General features: G+C 43.1%; 1 long non-coding RNA gene across 1 annotated transcript in view; it reads left to right on the forward strand.

The window, feature by feature from the left end:
- Positions 1 to 2,126: 2,126 nt before the first annotated feature.
- The window catches only part of LOC309343210, a 39,193-nt gene continuing 24,206 nt past the window's right edge, over positions 2,127 to 17,113 (forward strand). The window contains exons 1-2 of the long non-coding RNA XR_014157187.1: positions 2,127 to 2,206; positions 4,398 to 4,521. This is a non-coding gene — a long non-coding RNA (uncharacterized lncRNA). The remainder of the gene's footprint in view (positions 2,207 to 4,397; positions 4,522 to 17,113) is intronic.

The raw sequence follows: 17,113 nt of genomic DNA on the forward strand, positions 1-17,113 counted from the left end.
ATAATAATAATAATAATAATAATAATAATAATAATACTTGTACCCTCCCCATCTGACTGGGTTGCCTCAGCCACTCTGGCCAGCTTCCAACAGAATATAAAGAACATATGATACACCAGACATTAAAAGCTTCCCAACAGAGGGCTGCTATAGCATACAAAGTTGAGCCAATGAAGTCTCTGTGTGGATCTTGCTCTCCTTGTCAGCTCTGCTGTGAGAACAATGGACAGCTTACAGAAAATTTGTCTCCTCTGTCTGTGTCGTAGCTCAGAATTTCCCAGTCCTGAAAGACCAGCATCACACCCTGTCAAAGCTGAGCATTCATTCGGGTTTGCTGCGGCTTGCTGCCAGTGTGCAGCTCAGAGTTGTCAATAGATCTTGGTGGTTGGGTGGACAGAGGCTGGCAGTTTTGCGTATAGGCCCCAGTTTAATGCAGAAAGGGTGTGCAAACCGGAGGATTGGTGAAACATCCATAGCAGCGGAAGTCTTAATTCTGGGGCTGCATTACAAAAAGCATCTTTCCAAGAGGGGAAAAATAGGAGAAAACATAATTAAGTAAAAGCAATATTCTGCCTGTCATAACCATAGAAACAGCCTGGCTAAGCTGGGGACATGTAAGAATTCTTGCAAATTTGATGCCAATCCATGTGACAGTCAAGAGTGTACACTCTGAGGCTGAATCAGGGAGAATAATTGAAGCCTTGCAGAAAGGCAAGCCAGAGTGTGGGTGAACACTTAGCAGTAACTGGAAATTTAATGCACTATAGAGAAATGTGTGTTTCACTTCCTGAAAGAAAGGAATACTCATGTCTTTTGGACCTGGACAGAGAGACCATTTGTGATCCTTATTCCAGGAACTGGGACTTGTTATAAAAGCTGGGGGTACAAAACAGATAAGGGAAGAACTGTACAGTTCCTATTGTTATTATCAATCTATTTAAATTGCACACCAGAATAATTTACAAAGTTTTAAAGAATTACACAAGCAAAACAATAGGCCTCTGCTCTAAGGAGCTTGCAATCTAAATTTTGACTGGGAGTGTGGGCAGTCAGAACAAGGGGAGGAAAGAGAGAGGCAAGGAAAACTTATTTTCATTTTTGTGAGTGCCTCTTTTTTATGGGGCTTGGCAACCCTTGCTGTAAACATATTTGAATTGTTTTAGTGCCATTCCCCTTAGTTTTTGTATCCCTGCCTCATTGCAGCCCTTGGTCTCATTTTCTCACATTGTCATTGACCCCACTGGCTGTCGTGACCCTCGAGAATGGACGGATGATGTAATGTGTAACATATCAATGAAATCACATTAGTCCCTGCCAGTGGCGTAGCGTGGGGGGTGCAGGGGGGGCCGGCCGCACCGGGCGCAACATCTGGGGTTAGGGCAAATCCACGGGTTAGGGGGCGCAAATCCACGGGTTAGGGGGCGCAAATCCACGGGTTAGGGGGCGCAAATTACTTGCCTTGCCCCGGGTGCTGACAACCCACGCTACGCCACTGGTCCCTGCTGCCAATTGGCTTAAATGATAGCACAGGCCACGAGGGCACTGGAGAAGGAAGAAAATGGCGGAAGGAAGAAGCAATAGCCAAAGGAGCAAAAGGACACTGAATAATATCAAAACGAAGCAAACATTCAGCCAGGTGGGGTTGGATGATGTTTTGGCTGTGTCAAATGTGCTACTTTCAAAGGCCCATTACAAACGACCAACTTACCAAGCAGCAAGGGTTTTACTTTGTTAAGAACAAAGTTGTGGAGTAAGGCCAAAAGTCCAGCATCCTGTTCTCACAGTGGCCAACCAGATGCTCATGGGGTGCCCACATGAATGATGGAGCCTTGCTAAAGCTCACAATAACAAGAGGTAGTAAATTCAATAGCATGGTGATCAGATTTCTCCACTAGCCATAGTCAGTCATTCCCCTGCATGAGGGGAAGAGGGCAGGGTCATAATTCTTTGGCTCCGCCTTTGGTCACTGCTCAGTGGTCTGGACACCTTTCGTCATAGTCAACCTGACGGTCTGGAACAGGAGAACAGAGACTACTCCTGCTGACCGTGATCTAGAACCCTGATTGGTTCAGGGTCCTAAAACAGGAGTTGCGGAGGCTCCCTGGTGCAGATGTTTAGCTCAAATGCATGGCGAGCTGCTGAGATTCAACCGAGAGGGCAGGACACACAACAACAGCACTCTCCCCTCTTGTGCAAGTGTAATTTAGTGAGTGGGAAGGCAACTGTATAGGTCTAGACTCTAGAGGATTTTATTATGGGGGGTGGATAAGTTAGAAACATATGACTGTTGCTATGATTTTAAGCTGAGTTGCATGATGGAACTGCTTAATTGTGTGTATGTGATATATATAAAACTTGATTTTTAGGGTCTGAGGTGGGACACATGGGCTTAAAAGCAATAAAAATCTGTTTTTTAAAAATCCAGATGTTTCCCCTGAAGAGAGCAACTCCCACGAAAGAGTAACTTGCTTTAGAAACAAGACCATTTTCAGTATGATGGATAAAATATGAATCACCTGCATCCTTAAACAACAAGAAGAACTAAAATAGTGACAAACCATTGTAGCAATGTTGGAGGAGATAGGGCTTCACAAACAGGCTAAGTAGCAATAGCTACAGAGTGCTTCAAAGTGAAGTGTAGTCTCCCATATCACTGCAGTTTAGCACACATTTGGGACCACTTTCCCTTGGTTACCACAAGTTGTACCACAAATAAATACTGAAATTAGAAAATATGTGGTGCAACCATACTCTTGTGCTTTGGATTTTTAGTTGACCCATTTATTAAGGCCTCGTTTCCTTCTGTCAAAGCACTGTGGGTGATTGAAACTTGCCACAGCCACCTGACAGTTACATATTTGTTCACTGAAACAATTTCTTCTTGCAAAGGCCAAGGAACCATTGGACAGGGGAAGGGGTCGTGTACAAATCCAACCCCCTTCGCTTTATTTCCAGAGTGTGCTTTATTTCCAAAGTCGGAGTTGAATTAATAGTCAGCACAGCTTCACACAGCCTTATGATCTAAGTGGGTTTATGGTGAGCTTTGATGGAAAGGATTTATGGAGCAAGTGGGTTATGGAGAGAGATTTGAAGGAACAGAGGGAAGTGGCACCATATTGATTAGGAATGGGGAACCTGTGCCCCTTTAGATCTTGTTGGAATACAACTCCCATCAGCCCCAGTCAGCAAGGGATGATAGGAGTTGTAGTCCAACAACATCTGAAGGGGCTCAGGTTCTCCACCTATGAAGCACTAGGGCAGTAGTTTTCAATCAGTGTGCCGTGGCACCCTGGGGTGCCTTGAATGATGGTCAGGGGTGCCACAGGCAACACTGGCCTGTATCCCTCTTTCCTTCCCTCCCTCCTCTGATGCCCTCTCACACCTCTGCCTCCCAAAGGCTTGCACAGCTGTTGTTGTAGCAGCCCTGACTGCAAGCTCCCTAGGCCACTGGTGTGTCTGGGGCTGGCCAGGGGTGCTTCCCAGGCTCCTGTGGGGCAGTGTGAGGGGCAACCTCAGAGACCAGGGCCAGCAGCAGAGGCTGCCCAGAGGACCCCCAAGGAGAGGGGAGGTGAGAGGAGGCTGAGGGAACACCCCACAAGGGAGGGTGTTTGAAAAAGGGTGAGAAGCTCCTAGCTTTGCAGGCAAGGGATGACATAACTGGGCTCCTGAGCCCCACAGGAGTGCCACAGAAAGAATGTAGTTTGGTCAAGGGAGTCGTGGACTCAGAAACGTTGAAAACCTCTGCACTAGGGGCAGCAAAAGAAAACAAGGGAGCAAGAGATCTTTGATCATGTTGTCGTCTGGATTGTTTGCTCCTAAAAGCAAGCAAGCAAATAAGCACCAGAGAGTGAATGAAAGAGAGAAAGAAAAGCAGAGAGGTTACAAATCAGCATTAAGTAGGAGGAAAACAATCCAGTTCCTGAACAGTAAGCACTGCAGCCTAGCTAAATCGTACACTTAGAAACCTGGTGTTTTGGGGCATATTGCTGCAAACAGATGGGAAATATGCCTTGTGGTTGCCAAGGTTTCCCGAGCCCCACACACTTTGCCATGGCAGTGTATCTGGAAGTTTACAAGTGGGAAGCAATTTGGGAACTTCTCTCAAGCGCTTGTGTTCCCTCCCTTCCCCCCTCTTCTGGAAGAGGAGCAAGAGATGCCTTTGGCTTTTCTTTGGCAACACCAGCAAATGGCGAGAACCTCACATTCCTAGAGATCTTTCATCCAAATGGCTTCCTATATACAAAAGCAATTTGCAGGCATCATTGACTGATTGCACAAACCACGGCCCCCAATGCTCCTGATTGGCCTGTCGCAGCAGTGGGACCGTGGCTGCGTCTATTTTTGCTGCCAAGGCAGGTTTAAAAGCAGCAGGCTTGAGGCCCTTCTTGTCATTACAGCTACAGCCATATGCATGCCCACCATCTGGTTCTGAGGGCAACATATGTATCTGACAACAAATGCAGGACCTGACTATACGACTCGCTGACAAAAGCTGTACTGCTCTGGAGATGTGAATCAGAGGTGAGTTTGTGCTCTTCTACTTGTGATTAAAAGAATGCAGTCCGAAAGGTATCCTTCTCATGGAACTGGATGAAAATAGAACATAAAGGAATGATGCATACTGACTAATAGCATATAGGTTACACACACACACACACACACACACACACACACACACACAAACTCTTTATTTATTTGGTCTTTCATATTAAAATTTTACAAAGATGTAGTGAACATAAATCATCAAAACAAGATTCCAAGGAATCTCCTGGACTTCCATCCTCCCCTTTGTAGGTCCTATTATTGATCATTTCATCCTACATATTTTGTTGTTGTTGTTTAGTTTAGTTGTGTCCGACTCTTCGTGACCCCATGGACCAGAGCACGCCAGGCCCTCCTGTCTTCCACTGCCTACCGCAGTTTGGTCAAACTCATGTTGGTAGCTTCAAGAACATTGCCCAACCATCTCTCTTTTTAAAAATAATTTTTATTAACCGGCCAATCAAATCAAATCAAATCACATCACATAAATTCCGAATTACAAAGCCAAATTTTAAATTTTGTTGGGGGGACCCATATTTCATGATCCGAAGGGGGATTCTGATCATCTTCTTGCTACTGCGTTAATATCCAAATCAATCCAAACAGAGTTCATAATTCTATCCAGTCTTATTTTGCTGTTTCCACATCACATCTTGTTCATATATTTTCTCTTTTTTCTTTATGATCTCTTCTGATAGTCTCCTTAAGCCGATAAACACCAATAATAATCCTGTGTGAATTTTTCTGTTCTTCCAATCCTCAAATCGAGATGGTTTCCATATATCATCGCCTTCATAGATAACATCGCTGTTTCCACCATTAATCTCGCAAAACTGTCGCTCTTAAGTCCCACTGAGGAGTTTCACCCACAATATAAAAACAGCTCTATTTCTCTATTTCTCCTCTCAGACTTAAGTCCTCTGACAGAACTTCCCAATATGGCAACGGCATTTTTAACTGCGTCATTCCAAAGCTCTTATACATTCCACGCTCTTCTTAAAACATGCTTTGGTTTGAAAGTTTATCCCCACACAGCCTTAAATCCACAGCTTAAATCCTTAAAACGACATTTCTGACTCGTGAGGGGAGGGGATTCTTGTTTAATCACATAAGGAAAGAAAGGAAAGGTTTTTTCCCCCTCCCCCATCAGTCATTTGCCATACCGAGTCTTGGCATATCTTCTCATGATTTCTCTTGTTCCTCCGACTCGTCTTATTTTATCAGAGATCTCTTCTGTTAGCAGTCTTTACTCCCTCTTCTTCCTTGAGATATGTGCATTCCTTCATCCAAATTGTTTCTTTTGAAGTTCTTGCAGCTAGTGGCACGAATCAAGGACGGCGTCCAGGAGCACCGGAATCCCACAGGAGGGCTTTGTGCCTAGTGACCCCATCCCCACAAATTCGGGAGTGGTATAGGGCACAGCAGGCAAGGCAGTCCCCCCCCATCCTAGGGGGGGTAGGGAGGCTAATTACTCCCATCATAGCCTCCAAATTACCTCGTGTGGGTCGGAGAGATGTTATTGTCAGCCATCTTCCGATGTGCCCCCTAGTGGCCCCCCCAGAAATTACTGCTGCTGCCCAACCATCTCGTCCTCTGTCGTTCCCTTCTCCTTGTGCCCTCCATCTTTCCCAACATCAGGGTCTTTTCCAGGGAGTCTTCTCTTCTCATGAGGTGGCCAAAGTATTGGAGCCTCAGCTTCACGATCTGTCCTTCCAGTGAGCACTCAGGGCTGATTTCCTTCAGAATGGATAGGTTTGATCTTATTGCAGTCCATGGGACTCTCAAGAGTCTCCTCCAGACCATAATTCAAAAACATCAATTCTTCGGCGATCAGCCTTCTTTATGGTCCAGCTCTCACTTCCATGCATCACTACTTGGGAAAACCATAGCTTTAACTATACAGGCCTTTGTTGGCAAGGTGATGTCTCTGCTTTTTAAGATGCTGTCTAGGTTTGTCATTGCTTTTCTCCCAAGAAGCCGGCGTCTTTTAATTTTGTGACTGCTGTCACCATCTGCAGTGATCATGCAGTCCAGGAAAGTAAAATCTCTCACTGCCTCCATTTCTTCCCTTTCTATTTGCCAGGAGGTGATGAGACCAGTGGCCAGGATCTTAGTTTTTTTGAAGTTGAGCTTCAGACCATATTTTGCGCTCTCCTCTTTCACCCTCATTAAAAGGTTCTTTAATTCTGCCTCACTTTCTGCCATCAAGGTTGTGTCATCAGCATGTTGATATTTCTTCAGGCAATCTTAACTCTGGCTTGGGATTCATCCAGTCCAGCCTTTCACATGATGAATTCTGTATAAGTTAAATAAGCAGGGAGACAATATACAGCCTTGTTGTACTCCTTTCCCAATTTTGAACCAATCAGTTATTCCATATCCAGTTCTAACTGTAGTTTCTTGTCCCACATAAAAATTTCTCAGGAGAGAGATGAGGTGATCAGACACTCTCATTTATGATGATCCAAATCTTTTACATCTCCATTGTGTCTAGAATTCACCCTTAAACTACAAGTGATATTCCAATCCTACTAATGATTTCAACTGTTTACAATGATCTTTAAGATAAGTAAGATTCCTCCCCATTCCTTATTAAAATTGTGGTCCTCCTGATAGCTGATTCTTCTGGTCATTTTAGCCATTTCAGCATAGTCCATCAACTTCATCTGCCATTCTTCTCTGGTAGGAACTTTTATCTTCTTTCCAGAGATGCACACAGACACATCTTTTGTCCCTCACTCTCACACTCTGCTGTTACACCTATGAAGTAGCATACAGCCCACACCTCTGATCCCAGATCTTTTCCTAATATGTGAACCCAGCCAGTCGTAGCTGTTCCCAGGGTGTGGCTGCTGTCGCATGCTGACAGCTTACCTTGGGGCCGCAGGTGAGAGCTGAGTGCAGGGTGGGGACCAAAGGTGGACAAACTGCCCCAGAAAGAGCATGATGTGTCCCCCACCAAAGGTACTCCTCCTCCCCCTAACACCCCATACAACCCTGCAATGCTTCCCTCCCTAAAAAATGTTTAGGGGTAAAGTTCTTAACCCGAGGTACTACTTCCGGGTTAGCGGAGTCTGTAACCCAAAGTGTTTGTAACCCGAGGTACCACTCTACTCTCCTTTTGACCCAAGAAAATCACCATTTCATAGTTCAAATCGGGATAAATAAATACAGTAAATGGACAAAAGTACAAAGAACATGCATTACACCGGGAAAGCAAATGAGGCCGCCATCAGGGGTAGCAATGGAACTAATGATTCACCGTGCTAGAGAAGAAACTAACATTTTTTTAAAAAATAGTTTCTTCTCCCATTAGATTTACAAAATGTTTAGGGGTATGCTTATTCCTGCATCCCCCCCCCCAAAAAATCACTGCACTCCTGCATGTATACTGCTCTAGGCTGGATCTACACCACTGACCTGTTTAACATTATTAGAACAATATTAGATATATTGTTCTAGAATGTCACAGGGCATACATGTAATTTAAATTGTTTTTCTTACTTTGTTGTTGGTTTATTTCTATCAAAATGCTGCTGGTTGCTCTGCAGAGCCCTCTGGTGTGACGCTTTAATAACACATTAAGAACGTTAAAAACAATGCGCCATTTATCCCTCCACGTTACCACAGCCCTTCTTTGACCCTTTCTTAACGTTAAAAACATGCATGTAGATCCATCCCTGGCTATGTCTGCTTGTCGCCAGCAGACGTTTCCCAGACCATCTGTGTACACACACACACACACACACAAACACACACACACACACACACACACACACACACACACACACAAACACTGGTCTTGAATCCAGACTAATTCTATGAGAAGATAAGATTCAAATGTGGCTCCTATTTTAGTTCAGAAAAATAGTGCGTGTCACCTCAACACCCAGAAGCATGGGAGGTACTGTCCTCATAACGAATAGTGCAGATTTCATAAAGGGAGATTTGGATTTTTTCAACATCAAGTACAAAACTGTATTTAAAAAAGCACACCTCTGGCTAATCGCCTGATGTTATACTTGCCCTGAGTGTTAAGGATTAGTACGTCAGGTCATGCCACATGCAAATTTACCACTTTTCATCATATTCCGGCAAATAATTCTCTCGGTGTGCGTCATTTTAAGCTGTCACAGCCCTCTGCTTTTCCCATGGACCTGAATCAATACTGATCTCAGTTTGAAAGCACTTATGACAGGGCTCATATTTGTAGATCCACAAGCAGAATGGATACGTGCTAAAGCTAGTCACCTTGGCATTTTTGCAGCCTCATTGACGTATTAAATATAGGTATTCACCGTGACTATTAACCTTACAATTATTAAGCAATAAACCCCCACATACATATTTATTAGATGAATCTTGTATAGTTGCATAGTGTCTTCCAAAACAGATGTGGTTGTGGAAGAAGGTGCTACGAAGCCAGAATATAGAATTGGCAGAGAAAGGGGGAATCAAAAGTGGATATACCCTCTTGTTTCCCTTTGATGTCAGTGACTTGATATTGATCATGCGATAAGAAAAAGTAGTGAGTTTCCCTTACAATAGGAAGCGGCATTCACTCTAATATCAGGTATCACCTGACAATCTCTTGAATGCAGTGCTAAAAATACTGCCTAGAAGGGTACATTTAGGAGAAAATTACACTTGCCCCCCAAAATGTCACCTAAAGTGATTTATTTCCAGCTTCTTCTTCAGGTAAAAGATCTGAGGAGTTACAACTGAAGATTAGCAAACTTTCCTGGGGAGGCTCCATACAACCTTAGGTTGTCATTTGATTTTGCCAATGATTAATAAACATATTATTATTATTATTAATTTCAAAAGGAGAGGGAGAAGGAAATGTCACACAGATATAAGGAAGAACTGAAGTTACTACAATGAGGTCACTGGAAGAATCAGTATTAATTCATTTTATTAATTAAATGATATTTGTTGAAATTATTTAATTATCAAACACGCTATCATTTTTCATTAATTAAAGCATCCTTAGGGCACCTCTCAGGGCAAATACCCTCACAAGGTGGCTTCCGATACACAAAATGCAAATGGCTGTAAAAATGGATAAAGTAAGATACGAGCAGCCGTTTAAAAACATGGCAAATGGACAGCACATAAAATCTCACCGTCATAGCTTTGAAGATTAAATACGGTAGCATTAGAAGACCAAACAGGTGAAAAAAAAAAAAGGAGTAGGTCAGATTTGAAAAAAAAAACTGTTTTAAAAATACCCGCTACCCTGGATAGCTCAGTAGGTTAGAGTGTGGTGCTGATAATGCCAAGGTGTTTATATTATTATTATTATTATTATTATTATTATTATTATTATTATTATACCACCCTCTACCTGGGAGTCTCAGGGTGGCTCACAGAATAAAATGAAGATATAAAACCACAAAACACATAATAAAAATAAAAATGACAGCCCAATAACTGCCCCCCAAGAGCCATATTTTAAAAGGGATAGGACTCATTGTTAAAACCGTGTTTATGGAATAATAATAATAAATAATAATTTATTATTTATACCCCACCCATCTGGCTGGGTTTCCCCAGCCACTCTGGGCGGCTTCCAAAAAATATTAAAATACTGTAATACATCAAACATTAAAGGCTTCCCTAAACAGGGCTGCCTTCAGATGTCTTCTAAAAGTCTGGTAGTTGTTCTCTTTGACATCTGGTGGGAGGGCGTTCCCCAGGGAGGGCGCCACTACCGAGAAGGCCCTCTGCCTGGTTCCCTGTAACTTGGCTTCTCGCAGTGAGGGAACCACCAGAAGGCCCTCGGTGCTGGACCTCAGTGTCCGGGTAGAACGATGGGGGTGGAGACGTTCCTTCAGATATACTGGACCGAGGCCGTTGAGGGCTTTAAATGTCAGCACCAACACTTTGAATTGTGCTTGGAAACGTACTGGAAGACAATCTTACTCGGCTACGGGTGATTGCCAGAGAAGAAGAAGATGTCAATCAGATCAATGGAAGGCCTGGTTAAAATAGAACGTTTTTGCCCGGTGCCTAAAGGTGTATAATGAAGGTGCCAGACGAACTTCCCTGGGGAGACCATTCCACAGACAGGGAGCCACTGCAGAGAAGGCCCAGTTCTTGTGTTGCTGCCCTCTGACCCTCTCCAGGAGGCACACATAGGATGGCCTCAGAAGATGTTCTCAGGGCCTGGGTAGGTTCATATGGAAAGGGGCGGTCCTTGAGGTTGTGAGTTTGATCCTCGTATGGGACAGCTGCGTATTCCTGCATTGAAGGGAGCTGGACTAGATAACTTGCAGGGTCCCTTCCAACTCTACAATTCTAGGATTGTGAATTCTATGAGCTGAAGGGGCCAAATGCACCTCAGTGGGTGAAGACTGAACTGCCCTGGGCCTAATGCGAAATGAGTCCTAGGGCTTCCCTGAATTTCTTTTTTTTTTTTTTAATACATTTTTATTAAAGTTATACACAAAACAGACATATATATATATATATATATATATATATATATACAGAAAAGATTACAAAAAAGGGGTCACTACAACAGAGATATACAAGCCAACTTTTTCCTTTTTCCAACTATACAAAGAAAATAATTTAGCTACATCATGCAAAAAAAAACAAAAACAAAAACAAAACAAACAAAAAAACCCCACACCCTGAACTCCCTTCCACCCTTTTGGTAAGTATCGAATATCTACTTCCATTACGTATTTGATTTTTAATCTATAATCCTAAATTCACTCGCTGGTAGTATTGTTCTAACCCCGCCAGTTCACATTAGACATTTATTCCAATATAGTTCCAGTATTTACTCCAGTTTTTCAGAAATTTCTGTTCATCTTGATCTCTTATTTTACCTGTTAATTTATCAAGCTCAGCATAATTTACCATTTTAATCTGCCAGTCATTTATGCTGGGGATGGTTTCCACTTTCCAGTATTGTGCCAACATAATTCTCGCTGCTGTGGTGGCATAGAGGAATATCGTCTTGTCTTCCTTTTTGATTTCTTTGCCCGTCATTCCCAGCAAAAAGGCTTCAGGTCTTTTGGGAAAAGTGTACTTAAGTATTTTTTTAAGCTCATTATAAATTGATTCCCAAAAGCCTTTCACCTTTTTACATGTCCACCATAAATGATATAGGTCACCCTCCACCTCACCACACTTCCAGCATTTCTTATCCTTTAATCTATACATTTTGGCCAATTTCACAGGGGTGTGGTACCACCTATATAACATCTTCCAAACATTTTCTCTCAGTGCCATACATGCTGTAAACTTTATGTTACAATTCCACACTTCCGACCACCTTTCGAAATCGATGTTATAGCCAAAGTCAATTGCCCATTTAATCATTGCCTCCTTCACCTCCTCGTCCTTTGTATACCACTCTAATAGTATATCATAGATTCTGGATAGGGTTTTGTTTTTGCCTTCTACTACTTCTATGTTAAATTTTGATTTTTTATCATCAAAACCCAACTTCTTCTTATCCTCTTTTAACAAATCATTCACCTGGTGGTATTGCAACCAACCAGTAAATAAGCTTTTTATCTCTTCATAAGGTCTGAGTTTGGGCCCTTGGTCTGTTTTTCTTAACATTTCTTCATAGGTGGCATTTTTCTCCTCCATGTTTGTTTTCTTGACCGTTAAAACCTCTATTGGTGAAATCCACCAGGGAGTCTTTCTTTCAAGGAGGTTTTTATTCCTTTCCCATGCTTAGTATATCGGTCCCCTAAAAATATGGTTTAAAAAGCTCTTGTGGACCTTCACTTTCCCATACCAAAGGTACGAATGCCATCCGTACCAATTATTAAAACCTTCCAGGTCCAATAGGTCTCTATTCTCCAGTTTTATCCAATCTTTTAACCAGAGTATGCAAGCTGCTTCATAGTATAGACTTAGGTCCGGGAGAGAAAAGCCCCCTCTTTCTTTTTTATCTATCAAAATTTTCATTTTTATCCGTGGCCTTTTCCCCTGCCAAATATATTTCGCCAAGGCTCTCTGCCACTCTTTACATTGTTTTAAGCCTTTAAGTATGGGGATAGTTTGAAATAGAAATAGCATTCTAGGCAGAATATTCATTTTAACAACAGTTATCCTCCCCAAAAAGGAGAGTTTCATCCTCCCCCAAATTTCCATGTCTTTCTTTATACTCCTCCAGGTGGCATCATAATTATCCTTATATAAATTTATGTTCTTAGCTGTGACCCATATTCCAAGATATTTCACTTTCTTAGCTACCGCAATTTCCGTCCTTCGTTCTAGATCTATTATTTCTTCCTTTGTTAGATGTTTGACCAACATTTTGGTTTTATTTTTATTTACCTTAAGTCCTGCCACGGCTCCAAATTCGTCAATTTTTTGTAAAGCTTCTTTTACGCTATTTTTTGGGTCTTCTAAGGTTAATACGATGTCATCTGCAAAGGCCTTGATTTTATATTCCCTCTTTCCTACCTTGACTCCTTTAACTTCTGTTGCCCCCCTCAGTCTCTCGTTCAGTATTTCTAATACTGTTATAAACAATAGAGGAGACAGGGGGCAGCCCTATCTAGTTCCTTTATATATGCTAAAGTATTCTGTTGTGGTGTTATTTATTACCAATTTTGTAATAAGGTAATAAGGGCTTCCCTGAATTTCAACTGGACTGTACTTATATGTCACCATATATGTTGATATAATGTGCACTGTGGTAGCAAAGGATTCCTCCTAAACACTGAGTCTCCCCTGTATATCTCTGCCCTGCTCACTTCCGGACCACCCATGCTGGTGGTTTCTTTCAGGGACTAAGGCTTCTGCCAGAGATACCTTCCTCTGGTACAAGGCTGGAGCCATGCCAGCAGAGATCCGCTATGCTAGCACATTTCTGGACTCTTCTAGCACAGGGGGTGATTTAGGAATGAAACCACCCCCAGCCCTGAGGAATAGGGACAGACTATTATTAACCAAGCTGAGTAACCAGCTGATAAAAACTCCCATGAAGTGCATGCGTTGGTAAATCAGATCTGCGTCTTGTTTGAAAGAGAGAGAAAAGCCCACAGGAAATGCAGATATGGATTGGTGTATGCTCAGCATATGCTGATGTTGAACATCGTGCATTTAAGAAATGAACTGACAAACGCGAGGCTCCATGTTCACTGATACCCCTGGTTAAAGGGGGCTGTTTTAGCAGTCTCACCAACCCCTGTCACTAATTGGGCCTTTTACATGAGTTGCCATGTTGGTCCCCCCCCCTTAATAAATGAGATGTTTCCATAGTAACTGCCACATTACATGGGCCCGTACTTGTGATCTGTCGGAGACACAGATCAACAGCTCAGATAAATAAACTTCTCAACATGACATAAACACCAAGCTTCCTTAATATGCTATTGAGATGAAATAGCGACAGGCAGAATATGCTCCCCTCCTTCCATCTCTCGCCTTCCCCTCACTTTTGCATTCAGCTTGGCTTTTTTTAAAAAAACAGAGTCTTTGAATTCAGTCTAGCCAGCTAATGGAAGTGGAAAGAACTGCGGCTTAAAACATAAAAGGAGCTTGTGTCATCATGGTTGCTCTGTCAGGGAAGGCACCAGGTGCGAGCCTTGCCCCTGACAAAGTGTTGTCGGGTGGGCTTCTTCCTGCATTAGTGAGCTTTCTGACAGCAGGTGGTGGCGGTGAGCGGCAGTAGCGCTGCGAAACTGATTTTATTATTTAATTTCTATACGGCTTAATCTATTAAACATAACTCAGAGTGGTGTACAAAGGATTGCAGTGACAGCAGACAGTACGATATGCGGTGTGAAGCTGAATACCACCTGCCATTGGGATTGCCCACAATGCTCTCTGGGAGTACGGCAAGCAATTTAAAATGGCGGGTTCCAGCTGCCCACCACTGGCCCTCAAGAGTGTGTGCGAACAGGAGGTCTTCGTGTCAAGGGTCTTAGTAGACCACAAGCCTAACATGAGTCAATAGTGTGATGGAGCAGAAAAAGAAGAAGAAGCTAATGCTATTCTAGATTGCATCAACAGAAGGGATGTAATTGTCCCATTCTATTTTGCCTTGGTCAGACCATACATGGAGAACTGTGTCCAGTTCTGGGCACCATAATACAGTGGTGCCTCGCAAGACAAAATTAATCCGTTCTGCGAGTCTCTTCGTCTTGCGGTTTTTTCGTCTTGCGAAGCACGGCTATTAGCGGCTTAGCAGCTATTAGCGGCTTAGCGGCCATTAACGGCTTCGCGGCTTCGCGGCTATTAACGGTTTAGCGGCTTTAAGAAAAAGGAAACAAACTTGCAAGAACTCGCAAGACATTTTGTCTTGCGAAGCAAGCCCATGGGGAAATTCGTCTTGCGGAACGACTCAAAAAACGGAAAACTCTTTCGTCTTGAGCGTTTTTCGTCTTGCGAGGCATTCGTCTTGCGAGGTACCACTGTATATGAAGGATACTGACAAGCTGGAAATTGTGCAGAAGGGAGTGACCAGGGCTGGATTTAGATGAAGAGAGGCCCTAGGCTACTCCACTTGTGAGGCCGCTCCCCATTCCCCAACCTCACGACTCGAAGAAAGTGGCAGAGTGTTATAAACAAAACTGAGTGAAGCCAAGGATAATGACGGCTACTTAAAATTCTGCAAATGGAATTAAACCTTGTAAAGTTGACCTGAATAGTGAAATAGCCCAGGTGGGGCTTGGTAGCTTGGGAAGTAGGTGTATGATGCCTCAGCTGGAGTAGGCTCATGTGAGGGTCAGATGCCTCTTAAAGTTCATAAAGCCCAGAGTATATAACAGGAAGACTGACCTGGCCAGGCCCCCTTTGATACTTGGACACAGACTTGGAAAGGCCACCTAGAAAGTGTGGAGCAAATATAAGTGTGGTTGAGCCGCTGGTTTCAACACCTGGTTTCCTTGGGCACAAGCACCCCAGCAGGGCTCATCAGTGCTATCGCCTGTTCTATAGCCCACCAAAGAATCATAGAATGGTATGGGCCTCGGCCTCGGCCCAGTATACCTAAAAGAGCATCTCCACCCCCATCGTTCAGCCTGGACACTAAGGTCCAGCTCTGAGGGCCTTCTGGTGCTTCCCTCACTGTGAGAAGTGAGGTTACAAGGAACCAGGGAGAGGGCCTTCTCAGTAGTGGCAACCACCCTGTGGAACTCCCTCCCATCAGTTGCCAAGCAGATAAACAACTGACTTTTAGAAGACATCTGAAGGCAGTCTTGTTTTTAATGTTTGATGTTTTATCACATCATCATCATCATCATCATTATTATTATTATTATTATTATTATTATTATTATTATTTTGCAAGGGACCTCAAAGGGTCTTCTAGCCCAACCACCTGCAATGCAGGAATCTTAGCTAAAGCATTCAAGACAGATGGCCATCCAACCACTGCTTAAAAACCTCCAATGAAGGAGACGCCACAACTTAGGAGGGAGTCAGTTCCAAGCATCTCTTACTGTCAGAAAGTTCTTCCTGGTGTTTATTTGGAATCTCCTTCCTTGTAACTTGAATCTATTGGTCTGGATCCTAGCCTCCAGAGCAGGAGAAAATAAGCTTGCTCCATCTTCCATGTGACTGCCTTTTAGGTATTTGAAGATGGCTATCCTATCTCCTAATCGAAGAGCTGATGTTGGTTATGGTGCCCTTATTGAGTGTATGAGCAAAATTGAGCTAACTGATATGACCCCATGACTCAGGTATCACACACTGCAAACAGGCTCAGAGGACAACGAGGCTCTGACACTATCCTTGTGAGAAAGGTCTTCCAGAACTGAATTCAGGACCATCCTGATTGAAGAACACAGTCTTGCCACTCTCATGTGATGCTTCACTTGGAGCCAGACAGAGACGGTATCTTATTCATTTGGTAGAACCATAGGAACTCTCAAAGAGCTTTCAGGTGTTCTGGGTGCTTTGAACTCTTAACTGAGCACCACTAGGCTGCCCCTGAAAGCTTTGAGCTCACAGATCAGGGCACTAAAATAGCATTCATTGGAATAAGTCAGGAGGTGAAGTGCATGATCCAGCCCTAATTAAATACCTCCTGAATCTCACCATTTGCAGCGGGAAAGTTAATCACACAATAACATCAGAATGAATTAACAAATACTTCTCTCTAATATTTTTCGGACAATCCTCCCCACTCTCCCTGCTGGTTTTTGTAGGGGCACAGAAGAGAACTACTGCTGTCAAATTTGATTAATCTCCTTCCACTCAGTTTTGAGGGAAGATTTGTGGCAACGGAGTCCAAAGGAAAGTGGCTCAGAAGGTGTTAAGAAAGAAGCCAGTGACCCTGAATTAGTTGGTCTCTAAATGCCAGTACAAAAGAAAGAAAGAAAAATACACTGAATATTCTAATTTGGCAGAAACATTAACCATCTACGTCTAACGTACTTGATAGAAGAACTGAAGGGTAAAAATGGTCAAATCTGGAGGACAGACCAAAGTCTAATTTCTGTCAAAAGAACATGCAAGGCACGTGATAAAATAGCACCCGAAACAGCAAAGTGCTGTTCAGATTTGGCAGCATTGTTCAATAGAATTGCCCTTCAGCTAGGCAGGGCTTCTTAAATTTCTGATGGATGAGGTTAGCATTAGGCAACTGTTA

The sequence above is a fragment of the Podarcis erhardii genome, assembly GCF_964252035.2.
Source record: "Podarcis erhardii genome assembly, chromosome: 5".
NCBI lineage: Eukaryota > Metazoa > Chordata > Lepidosauria > Squamata > Lacertidae > Podarcis > Podarcis erhardii.